Source organism: Capra hircus (assembly GCF_001704415.2).
Source record: "Capra hircus breed San Clemente chromosome X unlocalized genomic scaffold, ASM170441v1, whole genome shotgun sequence".
In the NCBI taxonomy this organism is placed as follows: domain Eukaryota; kingdom Metazoa; phylum Chordata; class Mammalia; order Artiodactyla; family Bovidae; genus Capra; species Capra hircus.
In genome coordinates, this window is record NW_017189517.1 from 8,105,628 (window position 1) to 8,128,016 (window position 22,389).

General features: G+C 41.8%; 1 protein-coding gene and 1 pseudogene across 1 annotated transcript in view; both read left to right on the forward strand.

The window, feature by feature from the left end:
• The window catches only part of LOC102178889, a 106,027-nt pseudogene extending 84,638 nt beyond the window's left edge, over nucleotides 1–21,389 (forward strand).
• Nucleotides 1–22,389, forward strand: part of FGF13 (fibroblast growth factor 13) — a 467,971-nt gene that overhangs the window by 108,156 nt on the left and 337,426 nt on the right. The window lies entirely within an intron of this gene.

Here is a 22,389-nt window from a genome sequence, read left to right on the forward strand (position 1 = left end):
GGGACCCCAATTCTCCCAATATTTCTGGTTCCTATCTCTTTTGTGACCCTGGATACCAAGTCAGTGTTTTAGGGTTGTGCAGAATCTGCCCAGTGCAGGTTTAACATTGCGTGCTATGCTTGGTGGGTTTTAAGAATGCAGTGAGGCCTGCTGTCCTCATTGTCGTGATTCATAGTCACTTTCCACTAAGAGAGACTTGAGTTCACGTCCTGATTTTGTCACTTACTGGTGATGTGACTAGCAATGTCAATTTCTTAATCTATAGGAACCTCTACTGGGGACTTCTGCAGATGCATTGGTAGTATCAACTAAGTTACCTCATGGTAAACTGCCCAGCATAGTCATGGTACTTGACACATCATAGCTCGAAAGTGTATTTATTGTGATGTTGATGATGAAGATGATGGTGTGCATTATCGTATAGAATGTTAATAAATTCATCCAAAAGCTGATTTTCCCTGATAGCTCAGTTGGTAAGAATCCACCTGCAGTGCAGGAGACCCCGGTTCAATTCCTGAGTCAGGAAGATTCCCTGGAGAAGGGATAGGCTACCCACTCCAGTATTCTTGGGCTTCCCTTGTGGCTCGGCTGGTTAAGAATCCACCTGCAATGCAAGAGACCTGGGTTCAATCCCTGGTTTGGGAAGATCCCCTGGAGAAGGGAAAGGCTACCCACTCCAGTATTCTGGCCGGGAGAATTCCATGGACTGTATAGTCCATGAGGTTGCAAAGAGTCAGATATGACTGAGCAACTTTAACTATATTCAGAGAGCTGGGAAAACACCTTATTGATATGGGAACAAAGATTATGTTACTGACATTCATTGAGCACTGTCTCTGCTGTGGGCAGCTTGAAGGACTCCACAGGTATCATTTCATTAAATCCTTAACTGCAAGCTTAGGATATAAGCACTACCATTATCCTTATTTTACAGATGAGGAGCGTAAGCCATATAGAATTTGGGGAATTTACAGAATGTCATCCTAGGATTTGAATCCAGATGAAGAAACTGTGGTATATAAGATTAGTTAGTGGCAAAATTTAAATTTGTGTCCACATGTTTTGTCTCCAAACCCTATTATTTCCATCAGATCATAACCCTTGAATAGCAGTAATTACATGGGGGTCTACATGGACATGAACAGGGCATCTAAAGCATTGCTTTTGTCCTTTCATAAGAGTGTAGTTAGGTACCATATAGTTGTGGCCACAAAGAAGTTCAGATATATAAAAAAATTTGAAGACACTGTTTTTGATTCAATTTATTTATTTCACATAGCTTGAAGGAAGCTTAGTATTTTTGTAGTCCAGGAGTTCTCAGCTTTGAATTATTATTTGCAGTAAATTTTAGAGTACACTAGCAGGGTCCATGGGCTACCAGCTGCCCTGGATGCCAGCCCTTTCATGAGTGCTTCAGCCACCCATCCTCATCTTCTCCACTGCCTGACTTCCTCTACAACACACACATACAAAAATAGAGTTTATTATTGGGGTTGTATTTTAATCTGAGTACTCCCCACTGGAGTGTGTTCCTTGCATGTGTCATACTGTGGGGAAAAAAATCAAAATCTTCTCATTTTATTCCTGGATTGGAGGCTCTGAGAGGTGACATATCATTGACATTCCTTTTGAAGTTTGCTTTACATCTACTTAGTGGTCAGATTTAATGTTTGGGGTTATTTGTTTTGGGAGTTTTTCAAGTAATACTGGATGAATCCCACTGTGGCTGGCATTGTTAAATCCACTTAGGAAAACTCTGTAGGTTATTCTCTTGCCTCTGAAACCCCACCACGAAGAATTCTCTGCCAGTCCAGTGGTTAGGACTCTGTGCTCTCACTGCTGAGGTCCTGGGTTTGATCCTTGGTCCAGGAACTAAAATCCTCTAAGCTTTGGGATGCAGCCAAGGTAGGGAAAACCCATCATAAAATTGGCTTTCATTCTAAGTTGATTATGTGCAATGATGGGAATGTTGACCAAATAGGATTCCCTTCCCCTTCCTTCCTGCTCCAGTTACTTCTTAACACATCATCATTGGCTCTCTGAGAAACAGGAAAGGAGTTGAGATCTTTTGTCTTGTTTGTTTGGAAGTCTAAGGAGTGATACTGAATAAACACACAGGGCTTCACAGGTTGGGTGGATAGACTGCTGAAAAGTGGGATCCAGATTCAACTCACAACACTGTTTCCAATTGCTCAGAATGCCTGAAGTGTCCAGCAAGTTTTTGAAACCTAACATTTTGCAGCAAAGGGCACTCTTCAGCTCAGATTCCAGGGTTGAATGCAGGTGTTGCAAAACTGCAAATGGGTGACATGTAACTTAACAAAATGCCCAGATCTTTGCTGTTGCCATCATGCCAGTGCTTCTTTGATTCCAAATAGTGGGTCACTGGCAACCATGCAATCCAGCTACGGAGAGACACATTCGAGAAGCATTTGATCATAAGCCTTCTCAGATATTAATCTGTGCAGAATACAAGGAAGGTGTAATTTTCTTGGCTCTGGATGGAAAGATTTCTTTGTCCTTCGAGTAAACAATCTTGCTGTGATTTGGAGTCAGGGCAGTGTGAGAGGTGCAGACACAGAAACCGCTGTGTTAATTATTGTGTTTTTGAGACCCAGATGAAACCTAGAGCTCCAGCATTCCCAGGAATAAAGCGGTAGAGCCAAGAGGGTGTGGCACACTACTGAGTTAATCCACACCCTATCACCTGCTTCTCACAACTGAAATACTAAACAAGATGAGTTTGCTCAATATAGTTATCAAAACATATGACCAATATACCGAACACTGAAGGAGTTGGGGTGCAGAAAACAAATTATGGAAAATGACATGAGGCTGATAATTTGATTAAAGAATAAATATGTATTTAAAAAAATATAAAGAGGACCAGGGAATTGAATGAAGAAAAGACTAGAAGTGGATTATTCTGGACAGAACCCTGGACTAGGACACTTCTGATTTTGTAAATTACTTGTGTGTTCTAGCCTCAGTTACCTATTCGTAAAACAAAGTGGCTGAACTGTCCTTCAGTTCTAATAGCCTATGATTATGGTAATGAAATGATGAAAATGGCATATTGGTTCGTAATATGCACCTCCCAGAAACAAAGGAAAAACGTTTCTATTAAAATTTTGATCTCGGTGTGCAAACAGTTTATGTATTGAACACACAAAAATTCTAAGAGATGAATTTTCCACATCCATATTGAAATTACCAACACTCAGTATTCATGGATTAAGTTTTGTTTTTATTTTATTGAAGTGAAATTCACAAAACATACAGTTGTTGTTTAATCGCTAAGTCGTGTCTGACTGATGCCACCCCATGGACTATAGCCCGCCAGGTTCCTCTCTCCATGGGATTTCCCAGGCAAGAATACTGGAGTGGGTTGAAGTTTCCTTCTCCAGGGTGTCTACCTGACCCAGGGATCAAACACGAGTCTCCTGCATTGACAGGCAGATTCTTTACCACTGGGCTACCAGAGAAGCACCAACATACAAGTAGCCATTTTAAAATGTACAATCCAGTAGCATTTAGTATACTCGCAATGTTGTGCAACCATTAACTCTTATCTAGTTCCAAACCATGTTCATCACACCAAAAGGAAGCACATTCTCTTCCCCTCTCTTCCCAGAGTGGCATTTTAATTTTAATTAAAATATACCTTCAAAGCAATTTCAAAGGTGGCTTGATGTTTGGGCAGATGCACTAGGGAAAGCAAGACATATCTCTGCCTTCATCTCTCTCACAGAGGAAACATGGGGGCCACAAGTAGGTGCATGCCTGATTCCCAGAGGCCCGAGCCTTCCAAAAACAGGCATATCAGTCTCTGAAACCAAATGATGGGTAGTTTGGGAGCCTTATGATTAGGGACCCTATTTGTCACGGTGTTGAATAAACACATTTCTTGTTTTTGTTTTTGTTTTTGTTTTTTAATAATTAACAATCCTCCACCCCAGAAAGTTCCAATAAAAGTCCAAAGAGAAAGTGAAAATCACCTAAATTCCTATTATGCAAAAATAACCCTTTTCATGTGTAAAGTCTCTGAGAATTTTTCTAGGCATTGTAACATATGTACCACGTACTTGCAAAGTGAGATCAGGTGGGATACTTATTATTCTTTCATTTCCAAGTTAAAATCTATTTGTTAAAATTCACACAAGATAGGTTTATAATGTATAACTTAGAGCATCTGTTTCTTAGATAACCTTTTTTTCCCATTTGACAGCATATTTTGAACTTATTTTTCTGTCCATAAATATACTTTTGGAGCATCATTTTCATTGTGACCTGGTAGTTGATTATATGTGTATATTCCAGTCTCAACTAGGTTCCTGTTTTGGACATTTGTCATTTTGGGCATTAGGGCCATTTCCAGGTATCAGCTTCTGTAACGATGGTGTGACCTCTACCTGAATTTGCACCCCCATCGATGACTGGTTCCTTTGGACAAATGTGAATCCATGCTGTTTGATGATGACGGGGATATCATATCCAAAAGCAAAGGCTAATGTCTAGTTGCTCACTTTGTAGTCAGCACTTTGGCAAACAAACTTTAGGGGCTCTTTTTATTTCCCACAGCATGCCCATATCCATGGTTTCATAATACTATCCATGGCTAGTAGCTCATATTTATTCTTTCTGTTTGTATGGGACACTATACTATGTGCTTGAGTCAGAGATATCTTAGTTGATCTTATTTCTTATGTACTATTATTGTCTCCACTTTAGAGACAGGGAGAGTCAGGAGGCCCAGAGAAATTATGTAGATTGCCCAAAGTGTGATAAGTGGTTGGAGCCAAAATTTTATTTTGGTCTTTTGGATTCCAGCTCCAGTACACCATGATGTCTCTTTGGATTATAAGATACTCCAAGGCTATATATGGGCAGGCGATTGAAATTCCACACCAGTTAACTTGGAAAGATTCAACAGTAAGGAAACAACATGGTATTCACAGACTGTGTCTCCTCTCTTCCTAGTCTGGGCTGCCTGCCTCTGGGGCTGCCTGTCTCCGGTTGATTTCTCCGTGTGGTCCATAAGAACTGTAAGTGTGCTGCCTGCCATGCTGGATCCTTTCCCAAAGTAAGACTAGAGTGGCCTGTTGCTGAAGCAGCTAGGTGTGGTTTCTGAAAGGTCAAAAGAGACCAGGAGCCGAGACTGGGAGAGGTCTCGTGAACATAAACAGTTACCGTGAATTAGGATCTGGGGTCACTTGCTCAAATGAATTCATTATTAAAGAGACAATAAACAGTATTAAAGAAAGGACAAATTGGCTGATCTTCATTGGACTGGCTCATTCTGTGCTGAGGAACAAATGCTAGTTTGTGCTGTTTATTTCTCAGGAAAATGGAGCTGTGAAATGAGATGTAGCATCCCAGTCCTCTGGGAGAATGTTTTCCTGGGAAGAAAGCTGGAATCTGTGAAGGTGAAAGTCACTCCATTGTGTCCAACTCTTTGTGACCCCATGGACTGTACAGTCCATGGAATTCTCTAGACCAGAATACTGGAGTGGGTAGCCTTTCCCTTCTCCAAGGTTATCTTCCCAACCCAGGGATCGAACCCAGGTCTCCTACATTGTGGGAGGATTCTTTACTAGCTGAGCCACCAGGGAAGCCCAGGAATACTGGAGTGGGTAGCCTGTCCCTTCTCCAGGGGATATTCCTGACCCAGGAATCAGACTGGGGTCTCCTGTATTGCAGGTGGATTCTTTTCCAACTGAGCTACCAGGGAAGCCCTTGGGATCTGTGGGAAGGCAGCTAAGGCTCCATTGAGGGAGTTTCTGCCTGTTTTCAGGGACATCTGCTGAAGTTCCAAACTCTGTACTGGTTGGCTCCACAGACCCATATCACGGAGCCAAGCTGGTGACTGGAAAGATTATGATTTTACAAGAGGTCAGAACTGTGAGGGTCCTTGGAGATGCCAACTTCCAGTATTGAGTGGTGAGAAAAACCAAAGTTCCCATGAGCAAAGGAACTTGTCCAACTTGCCTAAGCTGGTGACTACCAGAGTCTAGTAGCACACTTGCAGTCTTCAGGTTAAGTTAATATTTATCACTGACATGTAAAACTAAATTATTTCTCTACCTTCTCTTTCTTTCCTTCTCCACCTCTTCTAGCTTCTCCACTCCTCTTCCCTGCCTCCAGTGTCCCTTTTGCTTCTTCCACCTCCTCGTTCATCTCCGTCTCTTCCATCTTCTTAATAACCTCCCTAATGCATATCATGCATGTGCTGTAAGTAACAAGCCCCTTACACTCCCTACCTTCTATGATCCTTCATCCATGTTGGCCACAGTGCCCAGAAACTGAGCATCTTCTGCATAGAACGTACAAACCAGAGGCCCCCTCTGTGTCCAGGCTGGCTGGCTTCCTGAGCATTGTGCAGATGGCATAGACAAGTCATAGACTTCCTCTCTGGGATACTTTCTGTAGATGTATGAGAGTTGGACTTCCTTGGCATAGTCTCAGGCTCAGTAGCAAGGAAGGAAGGAAGTTAAGAAGGCTTCCTGTCATTGGATCTGGATCCTAAATAGACCTTTGTTTGGCAAGCCTACTTCCCATATTGCCTGGATGGCTCTGCTCCATGGGTAGGGCCTCACTCACTGGCACTTTTTAGCCATGACCAGGTTCAATGCAGATATCCTTATTCACATGGATGTCCATGACATGCCTCCTCGAAGAGCATCAACTTTTATAACATGTCCCCCTGGGACATTAGATTCCTATCCTAGGGATTTTGGTGGGGGAAGTGTTCATGGGGGAGAGAGAGGGAGAGAACCCTAAGCATTCAATAGAGAATTTCAAACAGTGAAAAATTCACGTTTTTCTTTCATTCATTCTTTTTTCCCCATTCATTCCACACAGACATATTCATTGAGTGCTTACTATGTGCCTGGCACTCCTTTTGGCCATGGGATACAACATTTTCCTTAAGGAGCTTATATTCTAATGGGGGTGGTCAGATAGTAAACAAAAAGACTGATAGTATATTATCAAGTAATGACTCTGATATCATAATATGGGGAAGAATAAAGCAGGTGCATTAGCTTCCTAGTGTTGTTGTAAGGTTGTCCTGCAGAGCAGACCCTTGGTCCACAGTTAGCAGCAAACAGCCAGAACTGGTGGGTACAGATGCCGGTAGGTGGGTAGATAGGGTGGTGGGAGGATGTGGAATTTCTTCTAATTGCTTCTTTTTTCTCACTGAAATCAGAAGCTAGGTCATCAGCTGAGAGTGAGGAGGAAGAAAGGAGAGTTAGCAGTGTGAGCAGAGAGGAGGCATATGAAAGAATCTAGGGAAAGCAGACAAATGAATGGGGTAGGGGGTGCAATGGAGCAGGACCCTATGGTCCTTGCCCCCTACCATGTTCTCTACCTGCCTTTTGTCTATGGAAAACTTTAGTCAAAGAATAAGTTTAATCAGAGAAATTAGAAATGCAGAAAAAAAAGGAAAATAGTCAAAAGAAACCAAGTAATAGTAATAATGTAGTTATTAAGCATAGTCAAGGACCTTTCGTTTTTTTCTCAAGGGCTATAGATAATATTCTGAGCCACATCCTGTGAGCTATCTTATAGATACTAAAACCCCAGGTGGAGAAGTTAACTACATGATAACCAGACTGTACCCATGACATAAGTTGCTAAAATTCTGGAAACTGGCCTCAAGAAATGGGAACAAACAGACTCTGGAACTAATGATTAACTGTACCTAAAACAATCAAGGTGATGCTGATCAGACCACCAATGACCAGTTTGAAGATGACTGTCAGAGCTGACCGTGCTGTTTCTAAATGTAGCCCCCTCCTTGTGGCTACAAAAACTCTTGCTCCACTGGTTGCTAGTGCAGAGTTGGGGCTGGCGGGGCAGGGAGTGGGCAATCAGCCTTTGGACAGATGTCTGCCACCCTCCTCCCTCAGTTGCTGGCATCTGAAATACAGCAAACTTTCCTTTCCATCAACCTGGCCTGTGTATTGGCTTTTGAGCAGCAAGCAGCCAGACCCTACACACTCTTGCAGTAACAGAGGTAGAGTGGGGTGGCAGGCAGCACTGAAGACTCACACTTGAGCTTTGAGGGTATCAGTTTAAAGGGGAATGGACAGCATGGTGGATGGTGATCCACCTGCGGGCAGGTATGGAGTCATTAAAGAGCTGGATTTAATCTGAGTTGGATGTTGTCAAGGGTGCAAGACAGACAGGAGTTTGGCTGGGGGGAGATGGAATTGAGGCCGGATACCAACCTCCTCCTGGATTTGTCTCCCTCTGCTTCCTTAATGTTTTTCATTGCCTTTTCACATCCTCCCTCATTTCATAACTTGGCAGATAACACTTCTGCACAGGTATGAAATATGTCCTCCCTAGCTACAAATAGATATGGGGCAGAGAGAGACAGAGAATGGCAGAGCTCCAGAAGAAGCACAGGTATGCAAGGAAGAGAGACTGGCACTGGGCTTGTTGAATATTTAATTTTAAGAAACTTCATAACAGGTATGTTAGGAAGAAACTCGTTATGATTCTGCTTTTTATGATCTTTTGAGGTAGCAGTCTATTCATTTTGGGCAACATAAAGGCCTTCTGGTCATTTGCTAATAATGATAATAGCAAGTACTGACTTTTATTGAGTACTTGCCATGCTGAAGACACTTCACTAAGTGCTTTAGATGCACTGAGTCATTTAATCCTGTCAACAGTCATAGGGTGAAGTACTACTATCCTCGTTTTTAGGTGACATTAGTTGACTTATCCACTAGGACACAGCTAGCAGCTTCAGACCTGGCTTCTGAACACAGAACTTTGTGATTAAACTGTCCTTTTTTTTTGGTCCACGACTTGCAGGATCTTAGTTCCCCGACAAAGGATTGAACCTGTGCTTTCTGCAGTGGAAGCACGGAATCCTATCCATTGGACTGTCAGGGAAGTCCCTGTCCACACTCTTAATCCCTTCTGCACTGTACTACAATGCATTTGCATGTTGGATTACTTATACATCTCCATTCAGTAGAACTCTTCCATAGCTCACTCCAGGCATGTAATAGTTGCTGGGCATGGAGAGCATGCGTGTGGGTGGGGAGAGCTTCAGCCCCCAACTCTTCTTGAACAATGGATTTTAAAAGGAGCTAGAGGAGGAATGGCCTTTGTCCAGGGAAGCTGTTCTAGAGTGTTGTGTTCTGGGCTCCTAGTATATATTCTGATGACTGTATTTTTTGTTTGTTTATTCACTAAGTCATGTCTGACTCTTTACTATCCCATTGGCTGTAGCTTTCCAGGCTCCCCTGTCCATGGGATTTCCCAGGCAAGAAAGCTGGAGTGGGTTGCCATTTCCTTCTCCAGGGGACCTTCCCGACCAAGGGATTGAACACTCATCTCCTGTATTTGCAGGTCGATTCTTTACCATGGAGCCACCTGAGAAGCTCATTCTGATGACTGGCCTCCTTTATCTCTGAGACTTTGTTACATCTTGCGGTGTTGCTGGCTCAGTGGGTGTCAGGTGTCCATTTTGTCCTTCTGCATGCTATCATCCTGCCCCTGCCCTGGCCCGTTTCTCTAAGCTGTTGTTAACTCTGGTAGGAGTCTGAGACCTGCTGCTGGCTCCCATCTACCAGTCTTGGCATGACAAATTGCCTTACTATCATACATAATACTGCCATGTAAAATAGAATAGGCTTTCTGCTCACATACTGCTACCATCTCCTGTATCTGTTTAGATCCAAGCAGCCTATATATATCGTGGACATAAAAGTCATAGAAGAAAAGCATGCTAGGAATCAGTCCTCCATCCAGAGCCAATCGGGATGGATCAGGGAATTCTGTAGATTTCACCTGTTCTAAGCAGCATATTAGCTATGCTTACTTCAGCTACCACATTTTGCCTGCTGTGTGCTTACTCTACCCTGGTATGAAATGTATTTTGCAACAGTGCAGAAGAAATATACAAGATTGATTAGACTTGGTACCATTTGTCCATACTCTTGCAGTTATTGTAGTCACTGCTTGAAAAGACTCAAAAAATCCTTTAAGTTTTAGCAGGTGTTTTTATGTGTAAATCAGATCAACTTCCCATGATAGCTCCTGATGGTTAACGTTTTGATGTTCTGTTTGCCCAAGCAGATTGATTTGCCATTATGGGAAAATGTTTGAACTAAAAAAAAATCCTCTAAACTTTGTTCACTAATCTTATCAAAGAAAATAGAAGCAGACCATGTAGACAGAAACCTGCAAATTAAATATACTTTTCTTATTCACATGTATTTGATCAGCATTCGGTATGAAACTAGGGAGGTAGTGGCTTCTTGATTCTGCAATAGCATTGAGGTTTAGATCACTTTCCACAGTCTTTAAAAATTCACCTGGGAAAAGTATAGACAATATTAACTGTTAGTAACATCTACTCTTTTGTAGTAAGTTAGGATACCTCATAGAACATGTCATTGTCCTTAACAATCTCATCTATCAGGCCTGGTAGACACCATACAATTGTGCCCTCTCTGGAAACAGCCAGATCAGCCTCGCTATGTGGTGACAGATTGTTTAGGGTGAGCCAATAGTGGAGGAGAGTTCAAAAGCTTGTAAAGCTGATTTGTAGCCTTGTGAAGGTCTAATTTCTGCTAGAGTCGCAGGGATAGGTTATTTCACATACTGTTATTTGGATTTGGAGAACTGTGCTAATGGCCTGGGCCATTTGGTTTCCTTCTCTTTCTCTTGCATGTTTTAAAATTTTTTTTTTATGTGGACCACTTTTAAAGTCTGGAGAAGGAAATGGCAACCCATTCCAGTATTCTTGCCTGGAAAATCACATGGACCGGGGAGCCTGATAGGCTACAGTCCATGGGGGTCTCAAAGAGTCAGACACGACTAAGCAACTTCACTTCACTTTTAAAGTCTTTATTGAACTTGTTACAGTATTGCTTGTTTTATGCTTTGATTTCTTGGCTGACAGGCATGTAGGATCTTAGCTCCCTAACCAGGAATCAAATCTGCACCCCTTGCATTGGAAGGTGAAGTCTTAATCACTGCACTACCAGGGAAGTCCCTCTCTTGCATGTTTTTTTTATCTAGTCATTCCTTGATTACCTGACTCTTAACTAGGCATATTAATCAGAGCCATTGTGGAACCTTTAAGAAAAAGAAAGAGAAATGCACAAGCTGCAGCCCTATGGGTGTTGTTCAGGTAGATCAGGTAGATGGAGGGGGTCACATGGACTTTGGTGTGAATACTGATTCTGTCTCTTGCTAGTCACGTGCTCTTTGGCAAATCACTTACCCTCTCCAAGTCCCCTCACTTTGTTGTCAAATGGGTAAAATGTTAGCACTGCCTTCATGTGGTTGTTGAGAGGGGTGAATGAGTTGACGTACAGGGAACAGTACGTAGGTAAAAAATACATCTCTTATTTGAGTGCTTACTATTATTGATTCATAGGTAGCGATTAGGTATCTCCATTTTAAGAAGTTCACAGGTTATCTGGAGTTCTATCCCCACTGAGAATCTCTGCTCCTAAAACATTCTTAAAAGTTAGCTTTTAATATGAAAAGGGAAGCATCTGCTTCAAATCTGTTTTAGAGGCTGGTTAAGATTCCATGCTATGATGCCACTTCATAAAGCTATGTATGTATATATGTAGGCATGTGTGTATATATTGAGTATTGATGTTGTTCCTGGCACTGTGCCTAGGTACTGGGGACCCAAAGACCATGAAACATGGTCCCTACTCTTAAGAATCGAGTTGCTTAATACTGTTTTCTGTTCTGCAATGAGGTGGCCCAGTATGTCTAAATACAGCAGTAAAACTTCCCTGTGGCACTCAAAGGTGGGTTTGATTTCTAAAGGAACCTAAACTTCTCCAAACATTACTGTTTTAAACTAATCAGTAAGAAATGTTCCATTGATAATCTTTATTTTAATTCTGTTCCAGTGGCTTTTTAAGTGGCGGTACCATTGACATTTATTGAGTAATACCATATGCCAGGCATTTTTCCTGATGCTTTCTTTCCATCCTTGTGACAGTCTATGAAATCGTCCTCATGACCGTTTTGCTCACAGTCATGTAGCCATAAGCGGCAAAATCAGGATTTGAATCCAGACCTGTCTGACTGTAAGTCACACTTTCTGTCCATCCTTCCTTGATGCACGTAGGAGGTAAAGATGGGAGCTAATTAATGAGCACAGTTGAAGGGCCATGTTGGCTAATGTTTGTAAAGAAGGCAAAATAGCTAATTGTGATCAATTCATGTAAGTTCTCAAGAAATATTAGTGGTGTTGGGCTTAGAGATCACTTATAATGTCAAGAATGGGCTGTGTGTCCTCTCAGGTTCTTTTTCCACTGAATGGATCCATTTTTTTTTCACAGTTGATCTTAATTATTGAAATGATGAATTGAATGAATCACTTGTGGTTATCAACTGTGTGGTCCTCAATACCATTCATTTATTTAAACATCCTTCAGCTTAACTAAGTCATCTCCTGGAGACCTCTGCTTGAACCATACATTTGAGATCATTCACAGTTTACATACACTTGAATCAAATACTGAAAACAACACAGGCAAAATGAGGTGCTTTACACTTGAGTCCTGTATCGTTCTGTAAAAGTGCATATTAAAGTTTCAGAGATGCCTCCTGCTTTTTAAATAAGGATCACCAAGGGGTATGGCAAGTGGGCAGCTGGGTCCTACTAGAAAATGCCATCCTTGTTGAATCAATGCACTTGAATTGAAGCTGTGTCCCCAGGGCCAGTAAACATCACACTGTCCTATCCTTTTGTAGCATAAGAAATCGATTCCCCAGAGCAGCTCAGGAGCAACGGTACAGAAAAAACACTCCTGCCATTCCACACAACCCCACCTCTTCAAATCCACACATTTCAGAAAGACCATTCTTTCTCCTCTTCCATGTCGTCAAATCAACACCCCTGTGTGAGACACTGTTTTCTTCATGGGCTGAGGTCCTCCTCTGATACTTCTGGGCAGACCTCACAGGCACAATTTGTTACCTGGGCCATGTGACCTCACTACCTCCCAGGCTTTGACTTCTCAGAGTTGTCAATAGATCAGGTCAGGGCCCTGAGGAAAAACTGGGAATTTTTCTCCTCCCAGGTTCCCAGGTGAGAATCAGAGTCCAGATTCTTCTTCACCTCTGAAGTATTCAGATTGGCGTGGAATCAAACTCATTAATCTCTGTACTTGCCGAAGATGGTGGGTTCTTCCCTTCCCAACATGGTGGGTTCCGTTCCCTTTTCTTTTTTGGTTCTGGTGAACTTGAAAAACAGATGCTGCTTCAGGTAAACAGTTCGGTATCCACATGAGTGCAAATTATGCTTCCATACCATTGCATTTATTCCAGTGATTGCACTGATTGTGTTTGACCATGTGATAATTAGGCCACATTCAGATCACAAAAGGGCTTCCTTGATAGCACAGTTGGTAAAGAATCCACCTGCAATGTGGGAGACTTGGGTTCAATCCCTGGGTTGGGAAGATCCCCTGAAGAAGGGAAAGGCTACCCACTCCAGTACTCTGGCCTGGAGAATTCCATGGACTATATATAGTCCATGGAGTCGCAGAGAGTCGAACACAACTGAGCGACTTTCACTTTCCCTTTCAGATCACAAATCCCCATTCAACACATTTTGGATTTTCTAATCCAGAATGCGCTAATGGCCTATAGAGTGCTTTGGTGTTAGGTGACCAGAAAAGTGTTGTTCTTTCTACTGGGGAGGTGATAATGAGGGATAGTGGGCTGCAGTCCATAGGGTCACAAAGAGCTGGACATGACTTAGTGACTGAACAACAAGAATAACAAAATAATCATCAGAGAGCACTTTTTCTTATAAGGAATGTTTGCTTGTCATTATAGATTCAAGCTATGTAAATGAAAATATTGGGTTGGCCAAACTGTTTTTTCCGTAACATCTTATGGAAAAATGTAAATGAGTTTTTTTGCCAACCTTATAACTGGAGAGATACATACATACCATTTGCCATTGTTTTGGGATAGGTAATTTAGTACTCAGGTATGTACAGGTTTAACATGAAGTTATCCATTACACAGTCATGGGAACATTTGCCAGAAGAGAAAGTCAGATTCAGCCTGTGGCCAAATTGAGAGTCTTTTCTTTCTCATCCATTCTCTCTGAGTTCAGTTCTTTCTTCCATTTAATCGTGTGAGCACCTCAATCAACTCTGAGCCAGGTGAAGAGTGTGCAGTCAAACATGTTGACTGAGGGATGGACTGGGCAAACATTACCTTCCCCATAATGGACCTGTGGGCATTTAAAAAGAGGACTGCATGGAGAGAACTATCCTTAATGGGAAGTAACAATGTCCTGATGGTGGCTTTTGAGGTACTAGCAGGTAACTGCTGCTTCTGCCCCTGATGAAGGCTGTCCCTAGACAAGAAGTAATTGCCAATGAGTGACTAGGTGAAACTGAGAATAGCGCCCCTTGAGCTACCAGTGGAATTAGGCAGTGTCTGTTGGAAGAGGGCCACTGTTCTGACAGGTGGGGGCAGAGGAACAGAGGAGTAAGGCAGAGTGGGAAGGTAAAATCTGGGGAACAGGAGGGATTTAGGAGAGATTGAATCCAAGTCCTGTGTCTACTTCATCCATCTAACAGATGGCAGCAGTGATGCTCTTGGAGCTTCCCATCTAGTCAAGAAGACAGACCTCAATCAGATGCTTCACGCATTCACCAAAGAGGTATTGCACTTACTACGTAACAAACATGGTGGGTGCTATGAAGAAAAAGTACATGTTATGAGAGACCTGACCTCATAACAGGAGTGTTGGTGAACTTCACTGATGGAATTTCTTGATCCAAAAAAAGTAAGACTTAAGGTGAGATATCAGAAGTGACTATGAAGAATGAAGAGCTACTTAGGCAAGGGTGTGTAAAAGGAACCTTCTCCAAAGATGGATGAGCAGGTATGAGGAGATAATCTAGTCGGTTCTAGTACATTACCTGAAGGCCAGCATGTCTGAAGCAGAGCACATGACGGAGGGAGTGAGTAAAGCTGAGGCTGAAGAGATAGGAAGAGGGCAGCCCCTTCCAGGCCTACCTCTTCATGGTAAAAAAAAGAAAGTGTTGAAACATTTTTGTAATAACAATGTTAAGCCATTAGTAGGTTTTCAGTAAGATAATGTTTTAATTAGTCGACTCCAGCTATAGGAGGTGGAGGATGGATCAAAGCAGGAGCCCCACTGGAGGTAGTGGGAGTCTTAGGAGGCTGCTGCAGTGACTAGACCAGGCACAGCTGTGACTTAGACTGGGATGGAAGCAGTGGAAGAGAAAAATGGATGTACTGTGTGACCTTGGGCAGATCTTCACCTCTCTGAACCTAAACAGGCTTATTTTCCTTCAGGTTGGGCCTGTCATATCTAGTGATTTAAGAGCACGCTTTGCTCGCTCTCATCATCTGCCTGCTATAACCTCTCTTGAGATGGCAACTATTCAATGAAACCTTCCGTCCACATTTGATATCTGAGGGAAAGACAGAGCTAGCTTTGAATTCTTTTGAATTGTATTTATTGCAATTCCTTAAGGTTGGTGGGTTGGATGAGTTGTACATTTTGGTGATACAGATGACTTTGAAATGAGTGAAGAAACACTGCCACACTGCCACACCTGTTATTCCTCTGATCCTCATGTACTGAACAAAAGGACTAACACACGTCTCCCCTGTATTCGGCAGTAATTAATTACAACTACACTTATTTAGGAAACTGATAACAGTAGAGAAATGTAGTATCAGCTTTCTGAGAAGAGACAGTCCAAGGACTACCTTTTGTTCTTAGAGTTAAAAACACTTTCAAACAAAACTAAAAAAAAAAATGCCTTTCAGGGTTATGATATCTTTCCTCCAAGCCTTTGAAACTTGGCAAACATTTCTTGCCAGCTCATCACACTAAGCTCTGTTGTAAACTTACACAAAACTTACACAAGCTTCATTCAGTAGGGGACAAATGGCTCTGTGAGTAAAGTTTTTGATTCTAGGTGTTCCAGCAACATTCCTGGTGAGAGTAGGAAAACATCGAAACTAGATGCCTAAAACTTTCAAATGGCTTGGTTCCATGTGATTGACCTTTGTTGTAGCTAAGGTTCTCTGGACAGTAGTTTGTCCTAGACATCTTTGGTGATGACAATGATAGGGAGCTAGCAAGTGAACAGGAGATGGCAAGAGTGAACACTGACATTTTAGGAATCAGTAAACTAAAATGGACTGGAATGGTTGAATTTATTTCAGATGACCATTGTATCTACTACTGTGGGCAAGAATCCCTTAGAAGAAATGGAGTAGCCCTCATAGTCAACAAGAGTCCAAAATGCAGTACTTGGGTGCAGTCTCAAAACAACAGAACAAGCTCTGTTTGTTTCCAAGGCAAGCCATTCAATATCACAGTAATCCAAGTCTATGCTCCAGCCACTAATGCCGAAGAAGCTGAAGTTGAACAGTTCTATGAAGACCTAAAAGAACTTCTAGAACTAACACCTCCCAAAGATGTCCTTTTCATCCTAGAGGACTGGCATGCAAAAGTAGGAAGTCAAGAGATACCTGGAGTAAAAGGCAAGTTTGGCCTTGGAGTGAAAAATGAAGCAGGGCAAAGGCTAACAGAGTTTTGCCAAGAGAATGCACTGTTCATAGCAAACACCCTCTTCCAACAACACAAGAGATGACTCTACACATGGACATCACCAGATGGTCAATACCGAAATTAGATTGATTATATTCTTTGCAGCCAAAGATGGAAAAGCTCTATACAATGAGCAAAAATAAGACCAGTAGCTGACTGTGGCTCAGCACATGAACTTCTTATTGTAAAATTCAGACTTAAGTTGAAGAAAGTAGGGAAAACCACTAGACCATTCGGGTATGACCTAAATCAAATCCCTTACGATTATACAGTGGAAGTGACAAATAGATTGAAGGGATTAGATCTGATAGCGTGCCATTGTACAGGAAACACTGTATAGGAGGCAGTGATCAAGACCACCCCCCCAAAAAAAGAAATGCAAAAAGGCAAAATGGCTGTCTGAGGAGGCCTTAGAAATAGCTGAGAAAAGAAGAGAATCTAAAGGCAAAGGAGAAAAGGAAAGATGTATCCATGTGAATGCAGAGTTCCAAAGAATAGCAAGGAGAAATAAGAAAGCCATCTCCAGTGATCAGTGCAAAGAAATAGAGAACAACAGAAGGGAAAAGATTAGAGATTTCTTCAAGATGTCCATATGGTTTTCAAGTCAGGAAAAAACTGACAAAGATATCTGTAGTCACTGTTTCTGTTAAGCTTTATAAATGAGATCCTAACCATCTCATTGGGAAAAGAAAAATATAACAGTTGAAATCATTTTTATTTTCACAGATGGGATGATTGTCTACACAGATAATGTACTAAAATATGTAGACAAAAGAGTATAACTAATATAAGGTTCCACAAAGTTTCTGGGTATAGGCCCAATATATAAAAATCAATAGTGATCCTCTTCAACAGGAAGAATCAAGGAGAAAATGTTATAAAGACAAATTCTGACAACCAACATGGCATCCAATATTGGTATCTCTTTTCCCATGCTTCACTTGTTTCAGGTCCTATGTTGTTTTTGTAAAGTTTACCCCTCTGCCCTCAGTATGTTTGGATCAAGAAGTTTGTTCTTCCTTTCTTTTAGGCCCTCTAAAAAGAAATTTACTAATTTAGACCAAAGAACAAGTGAAGAGGAGAGAGGATCATTGGGAAGAATAAGAGAATATTTCTATCCAGTGGTTTCTCTTACATGTCCATAGTGACTTTGCTATAGCTACTGCTTCTGTACCAGCTTATTCAAAATTCAGTTTGTTCCTATCTCTAAGTAAAGGACTTGACAGCTCATTAGAAAATGTACTCCCTCAACTTGAGTGTATTCACTCAAGAAATCTATCAAGTTACTTTCTTTTTATTACTACAGTGGACTACTACTCACCATATAAACCAAAACAATGCGATTTGCAAAAACATGGGTGCAACTAGAAATTATCATACGAAGTGAACTAAGTCAGAAAGAGAAAGACATACCATGTGATGTCACTTATATGTGTAATGTAGAGTATGACACAGATGAACCTATCTATAAAACAGGAACAGACTCAAGGACATAGAGATCAGACTTGAGGTTGCCAAGGAGGAGGGGAGAAGGATGGATTCGGCATTTGTGGTTGGTAAATATACCCTGGGCTCTTCCCTGGTGGCTCAGATGGTAAAGAGTCTGCCTACAATGTGGGAGATCTGGGTTCGATCCCTGGGTTGGGAAGATCTCCTGCAGAAGGAAATGGCAACCCACTCTAGTACTCTTGCCTGGAAAATCCTATGGAAAGAGGAGCCTGGTAGGCTACCATCCATGGGGTCACAAAGAGTCGGACACGACTGGCTTCACTCACTCACTCAAATATACACTATCACATGTAGAACTGGTAAATAAGAAGGTTCTGCTGCATAGTACAGAGAACTTCATCCATTCTCCTGAGATAAATCATAATGGAAAAGAATATTTTAAATATATATATATATATGTATGTATGTAAAACTGAGTTACTTTGCTGTATAGCAGAGATTGGCTCGACATTGTAAATCAATTCTACTTTAATTTTTAAAAAAGAAGAAACACTTCATATATATAAAAGAACCCAGATAAAGTGTGTTTGCATGTGTATGTGTGTGTATGCTCTCTAAACTAATAATCCTCTAGGGACAAAAAAACCATGACTTTCAACAAGTATATACCTTAAATGAAAATAAAGGACCAAAACATATTCTAAAGAATAAGAAGAAAAAGCTTCGTATTTGTAACTACTATAATGGAGTGAGTCCCTGGTAGGAAAAGTGAAAGCTTTCATAGGAAAAAAATATCATTTCTGAAACATAGAAACACTGTCACACTAACTAAAACACAGTCTCTGAACATAATAGGAATTATCCCACTTTGTTTAATGAAAGGACAAAATTGACTCTATTTTAGTGAGCTCAGAGTGTCAGCTACTTTCAAGCACACAAGCTCTATTTCCTTAGTTATTTATGTAATTTATGAATAAATACTAGAATTAGAGTTTATTTGCAAGATAAATTGTAAAATGGAAATGGAAAAAAATCCCATTTGCATAGTATCAAACCCATAATAAATTTGGAGCTGTACCTAACAAAATGTATGTCTTTTAAGGAAATATTATGAGCTTTTATTGAATTCCATAAACAATGAACAAAATTTAAATAATAGAAGATATATACCATTTAAATTGTTTGGAAGATTCAATATCATACATAAATCGATTCTCCACAAATTAACTTGAAGTTCAGTGCAATTCCAGTCAAATTCTCCAACATTTTTTTTTTCCTAGAACTTGGCAAACTTGCCCTAAAATCTATGTGGAAAGAGGGTAAAGATTAGTCAAGATTCTCTACAGAAGAAAAACAATATGAGACTATAAGATATTAAGGATTGTTATTCACTTATATTAACAAAAATGTGATATTAGTACAAGGACAGACAAGTGTACCAATAGAACAAAATTGAAATTCCAGGACCAAACTCATACATATATGAGGACTTGGTTTATGACAGAGGAGACATTACAAACCAATAGAATAGTCCTGGGAAAATTGGCTATGTAGATGGTAAAAAAAATTCCTACCCTATACTATACAGATGGAGAAGGCAATGGCATCCCACTCCAGTACTCTCGCCTGGAAAATCCCATGGAGGGAGGAGCCTGGTAGGCTGCAGTCCATGGGGTCGCTAAGAGTTGGACACAACTGAGCGACTTCACTTTCACTTTTCACTTTCATGCATTGGAGAAGGAAATGGCAACCCACTCCAGTGTTCTTGCCTGGAGAATCCCAGGGACAGGGGAGCCTGGTGGGCTGCCGTCTATGGGGTCGCACAGAGTCAGACACAACTGAAGCGACTTAGCAGTAGCAGTAGCAGCAGCATACTATACAGAAATGTAAACTCAAGATGGATTAAAGATATAAGTGTTAAAAGCAAGAATTATTTGTTCCTGAAAAAGACGAAGAATACTTTAATGATCTCAAAGAAAGGAAAGGTTTCTTAAAAACACAAAATGGAAACTATACAAGATAGATACATTTGCCTTCATTAAAAGTAAAGACAAATAAAATTTTAAATAATGAGCCACAGTTTGGTGGGAGCTATTTTTAGCTCTTATAAATAAGGAAGGATTAACATCTAGAAGGAGAGGGGACATTAATATCTAGAGGAGAAGGGGACGCCAGATGATGAGATGGTTGGATGGCATCACCGACTAGATGGACATGAGTTTGAGTAAGCTCCAGAGTTGATGATGGGCAGGAAAGCCTGGCGTGCTGCAGTCCATGGGGTTGCAATGAGTCGGATATGACTGAGCAACTGAATGGAATATCTAAAAGCTGTACTCTACAAATCATTATGAGAAAGACAGATATTCATTAGAAAAACGTACAAAGTATATGACCAGGCATTTTACAGAGGGATAACCTGATTCAACTATAGTAGTGGTGGTGGTTTAGTTGCTCAGTCGTGTCTAACTTTTGCGACCCCACGGACTGTAGCACCCCTGGCTCCTCTGTCTATGTGATTTCCGAACGAAGAATACTGCAGTGGCCCTCATCTTGCCGCCCAGCAATCTGGACCTGCGTGAGGAGCCTGCCAGGACACGTTATACGTGCCCATGCCATAAGTCCTGATACTCTACGTTGCCGGCGCTGCAGCTTCTGCTTCCGGGCCTCGAGCCCACCATCTTGCTTTTGTGGACGCGGCAGGAGTCCAGAAGCGAAAGTTCTGAGCTGGGAGTCTTGGTGAGTGCAGCCGCTGTCGTCTTTGCCACTGCGCTTCACTGTGGTATGCTTGAGCAACCAGAACCGGAGCATGGAGGCGCACAACATCCTCAGCAAACGAGGATTCAGCATCCGGTCCTTCAGAACAGGAACAAACTTGAAGCTTCCAGGACAAGCACGCGACAGGCCAAACGTTTATGATTTCAGAACCACATATGTAAGATGTATAAAGACCTTCTTAGGAAAGACAAAGAACTCTATATGCAGAATGGTGTTTTATGGATGCTGGAAAGAAGAGTATCAAGCCCAGGCCAGAGAGGTTCCAGGACTGCAAAAATCCCTTTGACCTCATCCTCACCTGTGGAGAGCAAGTATATGACCAGGTGGTGGAAGATACGACTTCCAGGGAGCAGGAGACCTGCCAGCCCGTGCATGTGGTCAACGTGAACAACCTGGAAACCCACAAGGAGGCTACACTGGAGCGTTCCTCATCTGCGACCTGTGCCAGTGCGTCCAGCTCATGGAGGGCATGGAGGACAGGATTGGCGAGCTGCTGCAGGTGTTCGAGGAAAAGAGCGGCAGGAGCTTCCTGCACACCATCTGCTTATACTGAGCCCAGCCTGACGTCCGGCCCACCACCCACTTGAAGCCATTTTCTTGAGTTTCCTTTTGGTAGTACTTTTTCCTTCCTGATACTTGTTTTTACCTTTAGGTATTCTGCCAGAGGACGTTAGCAATACCCAGTAAATGGTACTGTACGGAAATACCAGATCAGAAAACAAACGTTTTTCCCGTCCCACTTTCCCTTATGAGTAGAATCTTGACTGTAGTTTTTTGTTGTTGTTGTTGTTCTTTAACCAAAAAAGATTAAACGGTTGACAGCACATTTCCCCCAAGACTTCTGCCTCTCAACGACCGTCCGTTTTCTGGCTTCCCTAACTGCTTCAGTTCAGTTCAGTTCAGTTCAGTCGCTCAGTCGTGTCCGACTCTTTGTGACCCCACGAATCGCAGCACGCCAGGCCTCCCTGTCCATTACCATCTCCCGGAGTTCACTCGAACTCACGTCCATCGAGTCAGTGATGCCATACAGCCATCTCATCCTCTGTCGTCCCCTTCTCCTCCCGTCCCCAATCTCTCCCAGCATCAGAGTCTTTTCCAATGAGTCAACTCTTTGCATCAGGTGGCCAAAGTACTGGAGTTTCAGCTTTAGCATCAGTCCTTCCAAAGAACACCCAGGGCTGATCTCCTTTAAAATGGACTGGTTGGATCTCCTTGCAGTCCAAGGGACTCTCAAGAGTCTTCTCCAACACCACAGTTCAAAAGCATCAATTCTTCGGTGCTCAGCTTTCTTCACAGTCCAACTCTCACATCCATACATGACTGCTGGAAAAACCATAGCCTTGACTAGACAGACCTTTGTTGGCAAAGTAATGTCTCTGCTTTCGAATATGTTATCTAGGTTTGTCATAACTTTTCTTCCAAGGAGTAAGTGTCTTTTAATTTCATGGCTGCAATCACCATCTGCAGTGATTTTGAATGTAAGAATTCCTGAATAAAGCAACAGGATTCACTTTTGAAAAGGATCCTGCCATTGGCCAATAAATAGATGTGGA